Below are 13237 nucleotides of genomic sequence, written 5' to 3' on the forward strand. Positions count from 1 at the left end.
ATTACTCTAACAATAATTACAATAATAAATTAATTACAAAACAACTTCCCTTGTCTCAGATGGAAATGATAGTTGTAATTTTCGGTATGTCGTAGAATTTTAGATTCCACGGTCGCAGATGACGTCTTTTAGAGGAGAGTTAAACCAACTTGAACCGTTTAACGGAATGGTTAGACACGTGGGTGTATGAATTCTAGCGTCAATGAGTTAAATACAAAGACATCTTTTTTTTATTAAAACATGCAAAAAGAAAAAAAAACGTGGGTGGAGTGCAGGTAAAACCGTAAACGCATCGGATTAGCTTACTGGCAATTCATCCAGCACTTTACGTTGTGAGTTCAAATTCCGTCAAGGACGGCTCCCCATTTATCTTTGGGGTCAATAAAATCAAGTACCAGCTTATTACTGAGGCCGATATAACCGACGTACCCCAAATAGCACTTTTGCTTATAGTAGAAAAAAGTATTATTATTATTAGGGCGATGACAATTCACGTATATTAATTTCAGTTTTACACTGTGATTCAGATTTATTCAAGAGCAAGGAAATATCACTGTGTGACCTTCATGCCTTTTCAAACGCACTGGAATTATTAGTAAAGCGAAACCCAAAAAAGAAGGGGAGAAATTTAAAGCAGGTTCCGCGCTTTGCCAACTCGTTAGGAAGTTAAGGCATACACATTGCGAGAAAAGCGGCAGAGGCATAACCAACTGTGAGTGTTTCCGAGTAATTTTTTTTTACCTGTCATAAATGTCAGACTGTTTATCTTGTCATGTTAACGTGAAAACATTTCAACTTCAGCCACGAAAATATCAAACAAACTCATTCAGGTATTCGTGTTTATTGTAAATATGTATTTGTGTCAAATAACAAATCTACCTTTTGCTATTTTGCTCAACCAATGCTTCACTCGGCGCTACTGTTTGCCCTGGTAGTAGCAGTGAACAACAACAAACTCTATTATAGCAACTTACAGCGGCGTTGTTCAGAAGGGAAAAAAGTTGTTTTGGCTAAGGAACCATCGCGATTCTGGTTGTAGGACATTAACCACCGATCCTTCAGCAAGTTTTTCATCATTCAATCTACTCTCCAGCCCTGCAAGGTAAATAATAAAAAAAAGATATTTTATTTAAATACACATCAACGTAATTGTGTTAGCACTGTAATAATTAATAATTTTTAGTACGAGAAGAGGGTCTCTACGCAATCACTCGATATGCTAGAAACAGCTGTCCCAAATTCCTCAAATCATACCCGTCTGGCTTATAAAAGGCATTAGAGTGTAATAAGATCTTAGACACCGCTAAAAAGACAGGTTAGTCACGACCGGAATTCTTTGAAATATAAATCTGGACGACGAGGACCGACCAGGTGTTAAACACCATCTTTTGACGGCTTCTACTTATTTGATCTTCTCGGATAAAATCTTCCGTGAAAGTTTTCCATGAATCCATAGAGTTCGCATCCACCTCTTATGTTCAGAGACCCTAGACACGAGTTAAATTCTGTTTGATACGAAATCCATGTTTAAAATCTGCTCCTAATTTCAAGGAGCAATCCGTTTATTAGGTGTCATATATGCTGGCATTTCTCCCAGCATTATCGGATTTAAAGTACTGAGAGTGTAGTAGTAGTAGTAGTAGTAGTAGTAGTAGTAGTAGTTAAGCTCCAAGTCAATCCTGATCAAGCAGGTCTACAGTCAAAAGTGTTCCGATCGAGCAGATTTGTGATCAGATCGTCTTTTATTGTATCCGAGATGGTCGGATGTGATTTGAAGGAAATGTTCGGCTGCTATTTCCAGTAGATTATAACATGTATAAGCCTCTGCTTTGGCTGGTGGACTGCAGGTTTTATCGACAGGGCTGTTTGAATTCAGTATCGAAAAACTAACGAGATATATGTCATTTATACCATGCTCCTGTTGTCTACACTTCCTTATCAAAATATTTTGTTCAATCACGTGTTAACGACCAGTGATGGTTAATTGTCTCTGGCAGCGTCACATTACTGTCGATATGAGAAAAACTAAATAGTTTCACTCAATGGACCAACTCCCTGCTCACAAAGCAAATACCAGCTTAATAATAGCAAAATTATTTCACTAAATTCTTTATTATTTTCAAAATGAATTCAAACAAAAGCCGTACGCTTCAGCAGGAATATGATAACAAAAGGCTTAAATATTGCGGTAAAGTAGCAAAGCTGTTCTGATTTCAAGCCTCGCTGAATTTTTGCATTTGGGTTGTCACTGAAGAAATGTAATTTGGGTTTTCCTCGATAAAATAAATTTTCTGAGTAGTCCGATGAATTGGCGGAATTTATAGTGCGGCGCACAAAATACTGTTCTTTGTTTGTTCTGGCTCTTTACGTTGTAGCAAAATTGTCTGAATCTAGCCAAGAAGATGGTGTCTTTATATAAGCACATCCGAGGGGAAGCAACGGTAGACTGTTTTTGTATTCGCTCATAGAAAGTCTATGACAAGGACACACGGCCGGCCCTAGGCTTGCTGGCGCCCCGGGTAAGCTGAACTTCGGTGCCCTTACAAGTATACTTTTTTAAAACTTTCACAAGGAGAAAAAATGAAAATGTAGACTAAGAAGCACATGGTGCCCTGAACGAGAAATTTTTTCCCATGAGAGTTTCGGACCCAAGTTATAAACTCATTTGCATACAGCCAATCAGAGCTCAACTATCAAACTAATTTATGAGCGCATAACAAGTGATGGGCCGTAAGACTAGGTCACTTGGGTAAGGAATGACCATGCTTCTTTTCCCTTTTAATAATGCTTCTTGATCTTGTTCTTGTTTCAACCATGGCTGCCTCTGTGGAGTTATTTGTGTTGTTGTTTACTTTGTAAAACGGTAAGGGGAGAGGGTTGCTAGCACATCACCCATAACCCATATTTTCCCCATCCACATCTTTACCATGTGGGGCCCTAACAAAATCCGATAATAGGTATAGATGCAAATCTTTCTAATTACTTGTCTCCTTCTAAAATCAGGCATAACTTGGTGATCGGTCGACTTACAACACCGTTCTTGAATGCCAACCTTTGTTAACTTAACTTGACAACAAGGTCAAGGTGAGCTCTGATTGGCTGTATGCAAATGAGCTCATTACTGGGGTTCGAAACTCTCGTGGAAAAAAAAAAAATTCGGGCCCTGGGCGAGTGCCCGAGTTGCAGGTACCTTGAGCCGGCACTGCAAGGACACAACACTAATAAAGGAACCTACCAGCGATTGTTAGCGACAGGATATTAGACGAAGAAAAAAAAAAAAAATCAACCAGTGACTAATATTGTTTTAATGCGAACACCAAATTAGAACTTGTTTCGGTCTTAATCTGACCTTATCAGCGAAGTAAAACCCTCGTGGTGCTGACTGAAGTAGTAACGAAATACAATCGTTTAGAATGTATAGATATATCCTCACTGCACATTTATTTCTATTTTGCTTTTTACTGCTCCGTGTATTAAACTTATTCACATCAAACACTTAACTATTGCTCTTTTCTGTCGATGGCGTGACTGGATAAAATATTTTCTGAACATTCTTTAAATCATTTCATTTTTAAACATTGTATTATTTTTCATCATCGCCAACTGTTAACAATCTTGTATATTTATTTAGTGATTCACTCGTCATTGCTTCGTCATGTACGTCGGAGACTGTTTCACCAATGACGTCAGAATAATATCAAAACTAATCCGAAGTTGTCTCCCGTGTATTTGCCGAAAAATTGCAACATTATTACTCGTTTGTTAACATCATTATAACCTCAACGTCTATTTATGTCTTGCTACCATTTTAATGCTGAAAAGCATGAAGTAGGTTAGCACTAACTTACCTTTTATAAGTAATTAGTAGTTTAACAAAGGCTTAGAGGTTATGACGAAAGATATTTTCTCCAGCTACACACATACTCGCTCAATCAACAACAACAACAACAACAACAACAATAACAAAGAAAGATTTTATAAAGACTAAACACGTGCATAACACTGCCCTGTCGTCATTATGTTGTATTTCTGGGTTTAAGAGCGGATTATGTTTTGTTATTCGATGCTGTTGGTCGTCATTGGCGCCTTAGGGCGTGCGATAGTTTGTATTGCTTAGCTTCGCTGTGTGTGTGTGTGTGTGTGTGTGTGCGTGCGATGTTATCCTGTTTTCTGCAGTTTCATGCGAGCTTCGAACTAAACTGCTATCTCCACCTCCGAGCCCTGGAGGTGTGTACGGTATTGTCTTTCGCGAGTGCAGAATTGTATTTATACAGAGCAGATTAATTGGGAGGATCTTTCAGACCATTGTCTTTAGACGACTTCCAGAATTCTCTGTTCCTGTCTCTGCTGCCACGAAGAAGAGGGATATTGCTGGTTTGCGACAAACTTTAAAGGTAGAGCAGAATCGTCACTCGAGCCGGACCAAGTGCACAGAGCAACGGTCCCTTTCTGGGCGCACTCGTTCAATGACCGAGTATTGTGGACTTATGAAATGATGTCATTGTCACGTGCCAGATGGATGGATTTGGCTGTCAACCGTGACCAGTGTGAAGATCTCTCCGCCATCTTTCTGTGATCGGGAAGAGCAGGTAGTTTGTCCTCAGTGGTGAAAGAGCCTTTGTAGTAAATAAGATAGAAAGATTTTGGACAGAGACTTTCGTCTTTGCTCAAGGCTCCAATCAATTTCTTCAAACTCTTCATGCTGCTCACATTGTCAAATATGTCTACTACTACATCAGCACGGTAGAGATAAAAATTCTTATTTTCACACCATTATTTAATGGCCAATGAAAGGGTTTACTTCATAATTTTGGACTTACAATCTGTTCAATAACAAAGCATTTTTTCTACTTTGAAAATTGTTTGAATACCACCTTGTACAAAATGAACAATTCTTCATTTATGACTATGTATTAAGTTGTGAACCTTTATCTTGATCGATCTCTGTCTCACTGTGGCTAATGAAATTATTACCCCAATTTTTTTCCACAGAGGTCTAGGTCCCAAGAGGAATAGCAATATCTTCAAGAAAGTACTTAAGCGGATACCAGAAACGCCAACTCAAGGAAAAGCAATCCAACGAAATTTCTAAATGTCAAAAACTATGAAACTATTTTACGATGTCAAGTAAAAGTTTGTCATCACCTGCAACTGAAACAAGCCGTGCAAACACCAGTGAAGTCAATGACAGGACACGAACCATGAGTGCTCTGTTTAGCAATAATCAACCCACTGTTGACACTTTTGGAGCAGATGATGATCATGGTGGTCAAGAACTTTGAGAAAAGAGAGAGAGCAGAAACAGGAAACAGGAAACAAGAAACAAGAAACAAGAAGCAAATTCAGTGATTTCAAAGAATACAGTGACCTGGCAAACTGCCCGTAACAAACGATAATGGTTTCATACAAAACTGTTTAATGCAAGACATCAGTTTTTTTTCTCAAAATAAAAAAAAACAACAACAGATAACGTATATACTGAATCCCCTAACTCTCTTGTCCAACTAAATCCACAAGTTTTTATTTTTATTCTTTCTCTGTTTATTTCATCGTGTTCCTTTCTGTAGAAGAGCGTAGGCTCGAAACGTAAAAGACTTTCTCACCTTCCCGAGACTAATACAGCTGTTTGTTTATACACCTGTCTACGTTTCGTTTTTTTGCAAATTTCAACTATAACTTTATATTTCTGACGCGACTCTATCTATCTTTGTATCTTTCTCCCCCTCTCGTTCTTCCTTCTGTTGTTCTTCGCCTCTCCCCTTCACCACTATATCTCTCTCTTCCTCCCTGTCTCTCGTTGCTAACCTATATTCTACTTCTTCCCCTTTTTCTCCCTCTGCCACTCTTTCTCCCTCTGCCACTCTTTCTCCTTACCCCTCGCTGGTCACATGTGTCCAGCCCTACTTCCTTTCTTCTCTTGCCTATCGCCAAGCTCGCACACCAACATTCTTCGTCCCGCTTCCTTCCAGTTCGTTGCTTCACAGTGTTCAGTATACACATATTTTTTCACGTCTGGCCGTTTTTGTTTATTTTCACTGTTTCGTTTTCTGTCCGCCACTACATTCCTCCATTGTACAAATTTAATTTGTGGTCCGTGGGAAGAGCCATTCTAATGATGCGTCCTGCCCTAACTCTTCGAAACGCTTAGTTTTAGAATGGTGGCAGCTAATGAAGGAAATGTTCTCTATGTGACCTGTGTGTTTTTTATACTCTGTTTATCATTTTGTCCACGTTTTTTTGCAACGTCCTGTACCCAGATATGCATCTATATATACAGGTAGATGTAGGTATGTACATACATGTACGTATATATGCATATACTCATTTATTATTTGTAATATATATATATATATATATATATATATATATATATATATATATATATATATATATATATATGCGTGTGATTGTGTGCGTGTATGTATATATTTAAACACTGTGGGACCTGCTTATCATAATCGCTAATAATAATAATAATAATAATAATAATAATAATAATAATAATAATGATGATGATAATGATATCAGTCGGTTATTATTATCTTCATAATGAGCCCTTTCAATGGTAGGTGTGCTACACAGATGATGGTAAGTTTATGTTTTATAATTACTAATCATGTTGTTGTCGCAGGTAAATTCACTGAACCGTTAACGCTAAACTCGTGACACACTCCACGTGACCTGGACAACAATAAACCAAGAGGTGGGGGTATTTTCATTGTCCTCTCTCATCACCCCATAAAGAGTTGGGGTGGGGGAGATATCCCTTGTGATTTGAAACAAAATATCGTTGTATAGTCGCACCTTTTGCTCTGGTACCTTTTGTTATCTGAACACGAATTGTTGCCGTTATCTTATCTAAGGTGTGCCACTCCGAAATTATGGCACCACAATAGGGTGGCTTGCCATTGTTGTTGGTGGTGTTGGTGTCACTTAAGCGGTGGTGTTGGTGTTGTTGCTGTCCATTTTTAAAGCAACACCGAAATGTCCAGACCCACATCAACTTGTGATACCTTGTGTTTTCTGTAAATCTCTTCCACATTGATAAACGATCCCAAACATCATTTTTGTGATTCTAAACACTATTAGGCCTATAATATTCATAGTGGGCTTCTTTCACAACATATTTGACATATGTATGTATGTATGTATGTATGTATGTATGTCCTGGATAAGACTTTCAACTGCATCTGGCAGCGGGGGGGGGGCTTGGTATGGGATTTCCATGGTTTTTGAGGAGTGTGGAACCACCTCTTAACCACCCTTGTTCCCAGGTTCACTCTGGCACGGAGTACTAGCACCTGTTTGGGTCCCAGTTAGGGGTTAACTATCATGTGAACCATTGGGTGTGAAAGACCTTCTTCGTTGAATTTCCTTTCAGGAGAAGGTAAACTTGTATAAAAACCATGAAGTGAAGTTGGTTTCTGGTCTTCTCAGCCTCTTTCGTGCCACTGGTTTTTATCATAGTTGATTCCACTGAGAAGTTTGTATTTGTCTACCATTTCTCTGTTTTTCCGTCCTTGTTTTCGTATACATTCGCTACTTTCTTCCAAGGAATCTAGTGCTCTTAGCTTAGTTTTTCCTTGGGACTGGCCAGATTGGAGCAATCTCGAGTATAACCAGCCGAAATTGCAAAGATAATCTGGAACTCGACTGAAGAAAGGAAACTCCGAATGAGCTGTCTTTGATTTTTGTATTGTCTGTCTGGATATTTTGTTGTCCCTTTTTTGTATCATCTAACTGTATGGATGTTTTGCGTTCTCGTCCCATATTTGGTATTCCTTTTTATATATGTATGTATGTATGTATGGATGGATGGATGGATGTGTGTATCATTTTTTCTTTGGAATTTCTCTAAGATTTCTCCTCTCCAGAACTCGAGTTGGTTTCTAACAAAATAGCAAGAATCCTTTTGTTTAAATCAAGGGAAATATTGGCATCTGTGTACACATTAAATTAGTTAATGTGTGTGTATATGAAGGCGCATGTGTCGTTAAACATTTATCTATGTGGTGGATGTCCGCGTCACTTTAGTACACGCTTGTGCCTCGTTACTCTGTGTGTGTGTGTGTGTGTGAGTGTATGAGTTATTTCATATGAACACATAACATACATACATGTCTGTGTGTATGTATGTATGTATGTATGTATGTATGTATATACATGTATATCTATCTATCTATCTATCTATCTATCTATCTATCTATCTTTCCATCTATCTATCTATTTATCTACACACACACATTCATATACACACGCATGTATACACACACACACACACACACACACACACACAAACACGTATATACATATACATAGATGTGTTTGCGTGTGCGTGTGTGTGTGAGTGATGTAGGTGTGATTTGCTTCCGAGCTTCTCAACTTTACATTAAGCAATGTCAGGACAACCGAAGCTTTCGTTGATATAACAAACAGGAACAGAGAAAGAAGACTAAATTGGATCGGCTGAGCGAAGATTAGCAACTGGAGTGTGATGATTAAAAGAAGAGATAGTGTGTGTGTGTGTATTGATGGAGAGAGAGAGAGAGAGAGAGAGAGAGAGAGAGAGAGAGAGAGAGAGAGAGAGAGAGAGAGAGAGAGAGAGAGAGAGTGAGAGAGAAGAGGTTGAGAGAAGCGCAGGTAAAAGAAGACGGGGTGGTATTATCTCCAAGAAAGATTAATGATGTAAAAAGAAACGAAAAAATACCAAACAAACGCACAAACAACTACAACAAAAACAAAAAAACGAATAATTTGTGGAAGCAAAAATAAAAATCACTTTCAAAATTACCTCGGAACCCTGAGGGCTAGTTTTCTATTTTAAGCTGAGCTTTTTCTTCACGATTCACCGATTAACTGATCTAAGGTACTGGATAATGCTAACGGAGAGCCGTACAAAACTCTGGGCCCACATTAAACACGCTCGCTCTCATTATACGTCAGGAAGGTTAGACTAAAATAAAGATTTGTTCTGAACTACTTGGGGAAACTTCAAGAAGCGATTCTCTCTCTCTCTCGATTCCTTTATATTAGTTTCTAGTCCTGCACCACCGTCGCCATCTGACAACGAGTATCCTCTCATAAATGAGTCTGAATGGAATGGAATCCACGTGATGTAGGGGCATGTGGAGGATTGAGTGTATATACCTATATATATATATATACATATCTTCATGCATGTATACATACATTTATATAAATATGTGTATGTCATGCGTCTGGTATATGCATACCATACATACATACATACATACATACATACATACATACATACATACATACATACATACATACATACATATGTGCATTTGTGTGTGTGTGTATGTGTATATATATAAATGTATGTATATTTGTATTTATGTACATGAATGTGTTTATGTGCATATCTTTTATATGCACATAAACACATACAAAGTTGGTGTTTAGTGTCCGTTAGTGCGTGTGTTTTTCTATCTATGTATATATGTATGCATCTATATGAGTGTGTATGTGTGTGTATACATACATATATATATATGAGTGTGTGTGTTGGGCCTTAGAGTTGTGTGTATAATGAAACTGACAATAAACTAGTCGCTTCTCTCATCCAGCAAATATTAGCGTTTAATTATTACAAGAAACGAAACAACGACAACAGCACCAGCAACAACAACAATAACAACAACAACAAGTGTAATAACAAAATGCACAACAACAACAACAGCAACAGCAACAACAGCTACAATCGATTATCAACACATTACTAGAGATCTTCGTGGACCTTACTTCTGAAGGTGAATCGTCCCACAGACTGCAACAATCAATGTGCGTGTGTGTGTGTGCGCGCGCGCGTATCTATGTGTGTGTGTGTGTGTGTTTATCCGTGAGTCTTTGTATGCATATGTGCGCTAGTATATGTGTGTGTACGTGGGTGTATGTATGTATGTATGTACATATATATATATATATATATATATATATATATATATATATATACATATATATATATATACATATATATATATATATATATATATATATATATATATATATATATATATATATATATATATATATATATATATATATATATATATATATATATATATATATATATATATATATATATATATATATATATATATATATATATATATATATATATATATATATATATATATATATATATATATATATATATATATATATGTACATATATATATATATTTGTGTGTGTGTGTGTGTGTGTCCTCTTTGTTTTGTACTGATTAAAACTTGGGACGAAAATACATTTTGCTCAAAATCGATAACTTGCAGTCTTAGCAGTTTTTCTTGCAGTATTTCAGTGTCTTGGATGAACGGAGATAAGTGTTTGGGATATTGAGAGATGCATGGGATAATCTCGATAGAGAGATGGGATAGACGGGACAGACAGACAGACAGACAGATAAGTAGATAGATGGATGGATATATAGATGGATAGCTAGATAGATAAATGGATGGATGGATGGATAGATGGATGGATTTGATAGTAGAGAGATATAGATAGGCTGCAGAAAGATGGATAGATGGGATATGAAGATAGAGAGACGCGGCAGGCGGGTAATTTGAGAGATTTTGCTGCCAAGCAAATAGAGGCACCGCAGGACTTAGCAGAATAATTCATTCTTTACTTTCTCTGTCTGTCTCTCTAACACACACACACACACACATGGAGTACAACACAGCACACAACTCATCGCATAATGCAACACACATCACAACACGTCCATCACATGACACGCAACACAACAGAACGTGCACAGCAGACTACACACTCAACACTTAACACAAACGCACACAGCGGAGCATATAATAAACATGCATACAACACAATACACACAACAAAGACACAGCACCACAGAGTGCAAAACACATACACACACACACTCACAAGTACATATGCACGCACACGATCACATGCGCGTATGCAAACACGTACACATGCACTCATACACACACAAGCGCATGCACACGTATGCATACACACACACACACACCATTAAACTCAACAGTGGGACCCTACTCTGCTAAATCTCCCTCAAAGCAAATCCTTTTCGCTTTAAAAAATGGAGGAGGATGCCATTGGCATTCTGGATGAAGGAATCTTCTCGAACGCCTTCTGTGTTGAAAGAAAGATGTTTGATTTGCCCCAGCTGGAGTGCCGCTGATCGTAGGTCTGTTTGATCAGTTTGACTATGGGCTAAACTACAACAACAACAAAAACAACAACAACAACAACAACCTTTTCGCCCGTCGCTACGTTCTGAGTTCAAATTGCGCCGAGGTCGACTTTACCTTTCATCCTTTCGGGATCGATGAATTAAGTCCCAGTGAATCACTGGGGTCGATGTAATCAAATTTCAGGCCTTGCGCCTGTAGTAGAAAGGATTATTATTATTTACAATGCTGTGAGTTGATAAAATCGTTAGCACACGCCGATTAAAATGCTTATCGACATTTAGTTCGTCTTCACATTCTGAGTTCAAATTCCGCTGAGGTTAACTTTGCCTTTCATCTTTTTCGGGGTCGATAAAACAAGTAGCAACTAAGCACTGGGTTCGTTGTAATCGACTTTTCCCTTCCACCAAAATTGCTGGCCTTGTGTCAAAATTGGAAACCATTATTATTTGCAACAACACACGCACACACTTGATTACAAGTACATTAGTAGACATACCCCCTCTCAACCATGCACACACACACACACACATATATACACATTCATACCTCTCATCAGCACTAACAGTAATACTAGAGGGCCCGCCAGTACCTTAGGGTACCATAAACACTACTTACAGTGTACCCTTAATGTAGTTCTCCGGCAGAGTCAGTATGATACAGCGTGTGACCAGGAGGTATCTTTTAAAGTACGGGTACTCTCCACCCGTCTGTTACTGTCAATCAAGTTTCACTCACAAGTTCTGTGTTGGCCAAGGGTAACAGAAAACTGACATTTGACCCAAGATGACATACAACTGAGTTGTACGCAAGACCTCAGGTTTGCGAAACGAACTTCTCACATTCGGCCATACTGCACCTACAGTTTCCAAACAGGGGGTGCTCGGGAACAGGGGGTGTAGGCACGCTCTTCAATTTTTTCGGTGGTGGTGATGCGGCAATGGAAACGCTTTGAACATTTTGGGTTGGACCCGGGTTTGCAATCCCGAAGCAGATTTTGATTCTGCACTTATGATTTAAGAATGGAAATGAAAGTTTCAAGTTTTGGCTGAGGATCAGTAATTTGAAGGGCAGGGGTGGGGTGAATCGATTAGATTTAATCCAGTACATGACTGGTACTTTGTTTTATCAACCCCCAGAGGGATGAAAGGCAAAGTTGACCCCGGTCTAATTTGAATTCAGACTGTAAAGAGCCGGAAGAAATGCCTCTAAGCATTTCATTCGACGCTCTAACGATTTCCAGCTCGCTGCCTCAGGAATGCAGATCAAAAATAAAGTAAAATAAAATGATTTACCATTTACCTTACAGGCCTGGAATGTTATTGTTCCCATCTGGTACTGAAAAATCCTACGAAAGATCACAGTCAAAGACGTTCATGAAATGAAAACACTCGACTCTTTCGTACAAACCCTTTCCATTCTCTAGTTATCTTGCTCATTCAAAGACTTACTCGAAGAATTAATAGACTTAGAAAATTATTTTGATGCTCTATGTACAGTTCTAAGAATGAAATATATCGATAGGAGGCGTTGACCCTCACAAGTATTTGAAAGGGAACGCTGGACCCATAAAAAACTAGTTATAAACCACAGGTCCACATCAAAAACGATGCCCCCGCGGGCGACATATACAATAATTAGACACAATCCTAAACCCCAGTGTCAACGTGCATTACTAATAGCAATAACGATATAATTGTGGAGAACAGTCAGCAGGGAACCAAGGGACTCGCTATGCAGTCGTTCAGTTTGTTAGACGTAGCTAAGAAACTTCACTCAGATTGCACTTTATTGTTTTTAATGGCAACAAAAGCATTCAAAAATATGGTTCTGGATACCCTCTGTTCGGGGGGGGGGGGGATCATAAATAAAAGAGATGGTCACAGCTTGGATGTTTTTTTTTTATCATTTGAACATCTGATGCTAAAAAAACAAACAAAAACAACAACAACAACAACGAAAACAATCCCAGCAGCAGCAGCAGCAAAACTTGTCAACATCAGTTTAGAAGTTGTACAATACAAATACATACATAATA

General features: G+C 38.2%; 1 protein-coding gene across 1 annotated transcript in view; it reads left to right on the plus strand.

The window, feature by feature from the left end:
- The first annotated feature begins 965 nt into the window (after positions 1-965).
- The window catches only part of LOC106872605 (high affinity copper uptake protein 1), a 121218-nt gene continuing 108946 nt past the window's right edge, over positions 966-13237 (plus strand). The window contains exon 1 of the mRNA XM_014919654.3: positions 966-1102. The gene's annotated coding sequence lies outside the window, so the exon portion shown is untranslated. The remainder of the gene's footprint in view (positions 1103-13237) is intronic.

The sequence above is a fragment of the Octopus bimaculoides genome, chromosome 8, assembly GCF_046866305.1.
Source record: "Octopus bimaculoides isolate indiv1 chromosome 8, ASM4686630v1, whole genome shotgun sequence".
Taxonomy (NCBI): domain Eukaryota; kingdom Metazoa; phylum Mollusca; class Cephalopoda; order Octopoda; family Octopodidae; genus Octopus; species Octopus bimaculoides.